Raw genomic sequence first — 8,365 nt, forward strand, 5'->3', positions numbered from 1 at the left:
GTAGAAGCTTAGCACTGCATCCATGCCAGTTTCAACACTTCCCATTTTGCTTTGTCTTTCAAGAGTGTTAATGTTTCCGTAACACCAACCACAAGGCAGGTAAACAAATGCTTTTCCCACTTGCTTGAGATGCTCTGTTCTTATAAAATGAGAAGTAGAATGGCATGAGTTCGTACAAGTTTAAAAAATCAATACCCTCTCACTATTAATAGCACTATGTGATAGGGTTAAACAGGTACTTTTAGCATCAGCTTAACATTGGAAGGGAAAAGGGACAGCACTGCTGGAAATAAGACTAAACTATCCTTTTTTTTTTTCCCCAGCCTGAAGCTTTTTGAGGCCCTCCAACATGAGAACAACACTTATTTTAATGTGGCTTACATCAGAAAATAACAAAACCTCTTTTATGACCAAAGTATTAAAATAAAACTCTTATCTGCAACCTAAACAATCAAGGCAAGTCATCAGTAATATTACCGCATGACCACAACCTGAAAAGGTAAGCATTTTTGTCGCCACTACCCAAGATTTCAAAATACTGTATTATCACAGAAAATTTCCAGCTGCAGTATGATGATTCTTTCAAAAACATATTTGGCTTGGGAAAAAAAAAGATGGATGCATTTTATACACAGAGCAGCTATTTGCTGAAAATTTTCATTAACCTCAAAGTCTGCTTTCTGAATGAGATGACAGCTTCAAAGAAAATTCTCTGTCAATACCTCAGCAAATGGATAGAATGCAACTGAGGAAATTACTTTTTCCCAAAAACTATTCATTTTGTTTAAGGTTTTTACCATTTTCCCATGATGAATCAAACATCAGTTTTCCATAAATAATAATACTTCTAATTAAAGGGGGAAATAATTTTCACAAAACAAAATCCATTTTTTAAAGAAAAATTGGCTTTCTTTGCTACCCAAAGTTAAAAACAATTTCTACCAATATAGTTTTCTTGCAAAAATATATTTCCTTTCAGTCAAACCCATTTTCAGCTGGAAAAAAGCCCTCAACAAAACAACCGTGCTCAATACTAATAGTAATAATTCACGCGTCTAGAATACCTTTTGCCTGGGCTCCTGAAAGCATTCTACGAAGAACAGAATGAACTGCACAGAGGCAAAAGAATGACTTCTATTTTATAAGAGAGGAAACACTAACAAAGCAAGGGCCTACTTTTCAGAAGCAAATATAAATATTACTATCGTAATACAGGCTCAGCCCAACGGTCTCTCTAGCCCAGTAGCCTTTTGTTCGCCTGGTAGGGGAGACACCACAGTCATGGAAGGTGGGTTTTCTAGGGTGAAGCCAATCCTTCGCACTCCAGATGAGCTGATACCTGTAATTTCCCAGGAATCTCAGCTGTATAATTTTTGGTAGGAGGAGACTGTCTGCTCCTTTCCCTGGCTAACAGGGTCTGCCAAGACTACATGCCAAGAGTACATGCCTAGGGAAAATCTGACGATAGGTCAGGCATGTACTATATAATGTACCCATAATACTCTTCCACCATCTGACAAAACTCTGTGAGGCCGGCCTGAGTCAGAACTGGTATCTAATTGCTTTCCATTTCTAGCATTTCTACCTGAGCCAATGAGTTCCACAGCTTAATTATACATTGTGCAACTTAAGTAGCAGCTTTTTTTTTTGTTCGCTCGGGGTCCATTACCTACCAGTTTCACTTGGAATTGCTGTATTATGTGAAAATCATTCTGTCTGCATCAGGTTCAATTTTGATTTTACAAACCTTTGTGATAGCCAGTGTTCTCCTCTCTCTTCTTTAGCAGTCTTGATTCACTGAGTCAGTCACTCTCTGTGCCAAAGACAACCCATAATTTTTGTAAGTTTTCTTGCGCTTTCCTTTCACCATAAATAAGATCTAGTAGCTGCACCAGTCTGATGCCCCTGGAGGAGCAATGAGAAGCTCCATATTGCCCACGCTAGAGGTAGTTAAATTCTGTATTGCCTGACATGACTCCTGCGTACCAAGAAGCACAGATGCATTTTACTAGGAGTATCTTGTTCAACGCCCTCATTTATTTTTTTCTGACATTAATGAACTGCTCAGACATAATCCCACTCTTCTCCACATCATTTCAGCCTGGGTAAAAAAAAAAAAAAAAAGAGCACTGTTTAAAGATATCAGAAGCACATCTTATTAATAACTTGAAATGCCTAATCGCATTCTTATAGTTCATGCTGCAAACATATCCCCAGGGGTCTTACCCAGCTTGACCTTCTTAATCATTGCTTTTCCTTACAGCATTGATACTCTAATTTCATAGACATCCACATAGCCCAGCCACAGACTCAGAAACACAGCATGCTACCTCTTAGGTCAGTAACAGTAAGGTTGTACTAGTGTTAGAACCATATTCCTAGTTCATCTCTCACAGCAGTCTGTGTTTCCTCCTCTTGCTATAGTAATAGCATGCTGTATAGCATTTCCAGGAGTTACTCCACTTTGTCCTGACTCCTTGTGTGCTTGCTTCAGCTTGGTCTGAAGCTCATTAACCTTGTGCTCCATTCAGTTTGCATTTGAGGACAAGAACACATACATAGCGATGCACGATTTGGAAACTTGTTTCCTGTGTCCGTATACGGCGACTTCTCTCAATAGCAATGCATGGGTTTGTTTTCTGAAATTTCTCTGCTTTTCTTAAGTATAGCCTTTTAGCACTAAATTTTTGTTGGGTTTTGGTAGACTCTTTAGCATTTGGCATCTGTGTCTTCTTACTTAATAGATATTAGCATTGAAACTTCTTTTTTTTAACAGCCTTTGTGTTTCAGCTTCTTCTAAACTCAATTATGATCCAGTTCCTGCCAGACTTAACTCACATAAAGCTTCAGTCTGAAATAAACAGGAGATTTAGGTATAGATAAGGGACTGAAAAAATCATAAACACATTTGATTTCTAAGGAACTATTCTTTTGGCAAGACAGTTCTAAACCAAAGCGAGCTACAAGACATCTGGATTATATTTGAGAGAGATGAATTCAGAAGAATCCAACCTGATCCTGAACTTTTTAATCCAGAAGGTCCAGTATAAAAATAAAGCATATGCGTACTAGTTACAGGAGAGGATACCCAAATTATCGGAATGTAAATCTTCAGAACCATGCAAAATTGCTTCAAAACTCAGATTCAAGTCTGGCAATAAGGTCACCAGCTCTCCTTTGCATATTATCGGACTCTGAAGCCTAAATTGATTTAAAAAATCCACAAACCCTGTAGAAGAGGCTATTGTTTAAAGGGCAATTCACTGCTGATCCTTCTTCCTGACATGCTGGTTCTCAGCGCTGCTGGTGGGGTCTGTGAGCTACACAGCTATCACATATCACGTGAGCTACCTCTCCTTGTTTGCAGCTGCTATACAGAATTAAAGGGGCCAAAAAATATATTGGATAATTGGATTGAAGCCAAAGAACATGCCCCAACTAATACAAAGGCAGCTACTCAGGAAGATGGGTCTCTCTCCCCTGCGCCATTCTTCCTCCTGGCTCAACTTGAAAATATCAAGTGCTAAGCCTCTCTCCTGCTGTTTTAAGCTTTCATGAGCTAGAAAGCAAACACCAAAGAAAAATCACCTGCTTTGCAGGACAATAGCTCACTTTGGGAGAGTCAGAACCAAGCTTTGGTGCATTGTGGGTGACTGGTAAGTAAAGCTAGCAAAGTTTTCATACAAACAACATTTGAACTACAGAAGTCACTCCTGTGAGAGAGAAGTTGCCGTGAAACTGTACTCTCTTCAATACAAAACTCATTCTTCACCTTGGATTTTTATGACATTCTGCTATGACAATAGAAGAACCATATAAATCCATGTCATCAACTTGCTCAGCATAATCTTCTTGTTAAGTGCCTTAAAGGTATACTCAAATTCCACCGACAGACACTCAAAAATACTTCCATATAATTCCATAAACCTCCCAGGACCATAAATGGATGTAATTTTCAGAAAACAGAATGTGTGCCAAAGAGCTTTGGATCAAAAAACCCTTCAGTGATTTTATTCCAAATTTGGCCCAAAAAAGCTCAACTGAAAAAAAAAATCCACAAGACTTTCTAATCCAACTTTGATATTCAACTGTTTGTTAGTGGTCTTCTTTTAAGTGAAGGAAAAAATCTGACCAAACTAAAGGTGACTCTGATTGAAGAGACTACCACAAGAACAATTTGTATATTTATTGTGGAAAAGTATGCCAGAAAGCTTGATAAACTTTCGGCCAAAGACAACAAAGTAGATGCATGTTTCTTGCTTTTAGGGTCCTTTCATAAGAACTACATGCCACTGGCACTATCAGCTTCCAGGGTCAGTAAGGCTGTCTCAACCACCTTGACAGCATGCTTCAACAACTCTGAAGAAACTTTTTTTCACAGAATCACAGAATCATAGAATAGTTTGGTTTGGAAAGGACCTCTAAGGGTCATCTAGTCCAACGACCCCTGCAATAAGCAGGGACATCTTCAACTAGATCACGTTGCTCAGAGCCCCGTCCAACCTGACCTTGAATGTTTCCAGGGATAGGGCATCCACCACCTCTCTGGGCAACCTGTGCCAGTGTTTCACCACCCTCCACGTAAAAAAATTCTTCCTTATATCTAATCTGAATCTACCCTCTTTCAGTTTAAAACCATTACCCCTTGTCCTGTTGTAACAGGCCCTACTAAAAAGTCTGTCCCCATGTTTCTCACAAGCTCCCTTTAAGTACTGATAGGCTGCAATAAGGTCTCCCCAGAGCCTTCTCCTCTCCAGGCTGAACGACCCCAACTCCCTCAGCCTGTCCTCATAGGAGAGGTGTTCCATCCCTCTGATCATTTTTGTGGCCCTCCTCTGGACCCGCTCCAACAGGGCCAGGTCTTTCCTGTACTGAGGGCTCCAGAGCTGGAACGGGCAGAATGCCCTCCCTCGACCTGCTGGCCACGCTTCTTTTGATGCAGCCCAGGATACAATTGGCCTTCTGGGCTGCGAGCGCACATTGCTGGCTCATGTCCAGCTTTTCATCCACCAGTACCCCCAAGTCCTTCTCGGCTGGGCTGCTCTCAATCCCTTCATCCCCCAGCCTGTATTGGTACCGGGGGTTGCCCCAACCCAGGTGCAGGACCTTGCACTTGGCCTTGTTGAGGTTCACAGGCCCACTCCTCGAGCTTGTCTTGGTCCCTCTGGATGGCATCCCCTCCCTCAGGTGTGTCAACCACACCACTCAGCTTGGTGTCATCTGCAAACTTGCTGAGGGTGTACTCAAGCCCACTGTTTATGTCACTGATGAAGATATTAAACAGCACTGGTCCCAGTACGCAATACGGACCCCTGAGGGACACCACTTGTCACTGATCTCCATCTGGACAACGTATTCTTTTCCTCCTCTATTAGCAACCTGTTATGTTTCTCCTTCACAGAAGTTGTTGGACATATGCATGCACTAGTTTATCGAACTTGGTTGCAGCCGTTTTTATTTGGTATGGTATTTTGATCATCATATTCTACTTCTTGATAGTAGATAAAACCCACTTGCAGATCAGTGTGCAATAGGCTGTTCTTGCCTGAGAATATTAATGTATTTCTTTTTCAGTGATGATATTGCTGTCTGTTCCTTGCTGGACATTTTCACACATTTCACAAAAGGCATTTGATTGCTTAATGGGGCAGTTTTATCAGAACAAATGCAAATTACTATTTACAACACATTTTTGATTCTCATCTTAGTGTCAAACGCTGCTTCTCTGTTGCTACTCTTTGTAAGACTTCATTTACAACTTAGAAATGAGGATTCACCTTATAAATTAAGAGTATTCATTCAGAGTAAAGCTTACATTCACTGTAGATTGTTGGAAGATGTTAGATTTCAGCACGGCCCTTATGTTGAGCAAATTCGGATTCCTACAGAAGACAGATGTTTGGAATTCTTGAACAGCTGTCTTGCCTAATAATACACTGAAGAATCAAGTTGGAAACGAAGGCACTGTCTGTATGATATCCTCCTATCTCCACTTCTTTCCAATAAAATGAAATGGAGAAAATACAGATGAGGAAAGCAAAATGCATTTATCATCTAAAGCAACTTTGGTTCTGTTCATGAATCACATCTTAAGGTATTTCTTTTTACAGAAATTGGGCATACTTAATAGAAATGAAGACCCAACACAGCAATTGAATTAATCAGGAATAGGCCCTTCCAGCCCAACAATTGAGCTGATAAAACAACTCATTCAAGCCTTAGTTTATGTTAGCACAAGAGAACTACTTCTGATTTTACCAGGCTAATGACAAAATTAGATACAGCCAACTAGTTCACGTATGCAGTTCTGATGAGTCTGACATGCTTGAACAGAACAGAACAGAACAGAACAGTTATAAGGAATTCTTACCAATCTCACACAGAGAAGTTTAGCAGAGATACAGAACTATCAGCATGAAAGCTAGGAAGTAATTGTTTATTTAAGGCATCCTGGACAGACTGTATTAAAGTATTCTACAGAATTCAGGTGAAACCCTGTGCAACTGGTTATCTTCTTTGTATCATAAAAAACTAGTTCTCAGAACATTTGCATGTAACTATTGAGTATGGAGTTCTTTTGAGCACTCATCCTTCAGAAGCCTGTGAGATCTTTAAACATGAAGGTTTGTTTTCATGGTGCTTACAACGGGATTTCTTTCAGCATAACTTAATGTTGTATCTCACAACAACATATATTTTTAGTGTGATGTGTATTTCTCTTAAGGCATTCAGTCAAGAAAAGCATTTTTTTTTAAGATTGTTGTCTTTAAGTCCAAAATGAATACAAAACCATGTATTTTCCTTCAAATTGTAAACTTGTTAAAGAATTAGTCTAAGCATATTTTCACATTTATTTGGACTAAGAGTAGCCAGTTATCACCAGTATTTCACAGCTGTGCAACATAGTTCCATAGCACAATCCAATTCTGTATGGGTCTTGTGATCCAGCATACACAATTACACCTCTTCAAAAAAACATGCAGAAGTTTTAAAAACCGCAGACATACAACTTTTGCTGGTGTTGCTGAATAACTAGTTGATCATTAACTAGCTAGTTGGCAGCTTCAAGTTTATCCATACATCCATGATACCAAGCTACAAAAAACTGAGACACCCTGCAAGTGAATACTCCAAGCATTTATAACTGTACACTGAGTTTCAGTGTAAAATGTCAGTAATATGATTGCTATTTTGTCCAAAGAGTTGGGGGCTCTTTTATTTTGTCCAAAGAGTTGGGGATTCTTTTTTTTTTTTTCTTTTTTCTTTTTACTCTTCTCTGTTGAAGACAATACTCATTTCAGCTTTCAAGGTGCAGCACATTTGCTATAAAGTTGGATTCCAAACTGAGGAGTTCAGTGGTTTTGGTCACTACCATGGAAATGTGACTAGACAGGCACAAGAAATTTCTTGGGTACTTTTTTCTTTTTCTTTTCTCTAAGCACAGTGCTGGTGACAGTTTTTCTAAATTTAGATATGTACCTGGAACTAGAAGTTTGTCTTTTCAAATCAGATCTCCCTCCATATTCTCCTTGGCACCCCTGCACAAAGATTAACCTACCTCCTCTTGCTGAAGAATACTCTTCAAAGCAGTACTCTCTGAAGACAAATCATCTTATTCTGTAAAAATAGTTTAATTTATTCTAAAAATTGGCACATCAATGAGAGATTCCTCTGAAAAGATTCTATTCTTATGAAATGTAACAACTCTAAAATGTCAAAGTTCTCAGGTCTGAAGTGTATGCCACTTAGAACTGCTCCACATCATGTGCAAAAAAGATGCAATGAGCAGGAAGCAGCAGATTTCAGCAAACACTAATAAGTAGTTCCAGTGCTTCTGATAGCATAGAATCATAGAATCATTTAGGTTGGAAAGGAACTTTAAGATCATCAAGTCCAACCGTAAACTGCCAATTCCACCACTAAACCATGTCCCTAAGCACCACATCTACATGTCTTTTAAATACCTCTAGGGATGGTGACTCAACCACTTCCCTGGGCAGCCTGTTCCAATGCTTGATAACACTTTCAGTAAAGAAATTTTTCCTCACGTCCAATCTAAACCTCCCCTGGTGCAACTGGAGGCCATCTCCTCCTGTCCTATTGCTTGTTACTTGGGAGAGGAGACTGACACCCACCTCGCCACAACCTCCTTTCAGGTAGTTGTAGAGAGTGATAAGGTCTCCCCTGAGCCTCCTTTTCTCCAGGCTAAACAACCCCAGTTCCCTCAGCCGCTCCTCGTAAGACTTGTGCTCTAGGCTCTTCACCAGCTTTGTTGCCCTTCTCTGGACACACCCCAGCACCTAATGTCCTTCTTGCAGTGAGGGGCCCAAAACTGAACACAGTATTCGAGGTGCGGCCTCACCAG

Source organism: Pygoscelis adeliae, unplaced genomic scaffold (assembly GCF_000699105.1).
Source record: "Pygoscelis adeliae isolate BGI_AS28 unplaced genomic scaffold, ASM69910v1 Scaffold311, whole genome shotgun sequence".
NCBI classification, from domain to species: domain Eukaryota; kingdom Metazoa; phylum Chordata; class Aves; order Sphenisciformes; family Spheniscidae; genus Pygoscelis; species Pygoscelis adeliae.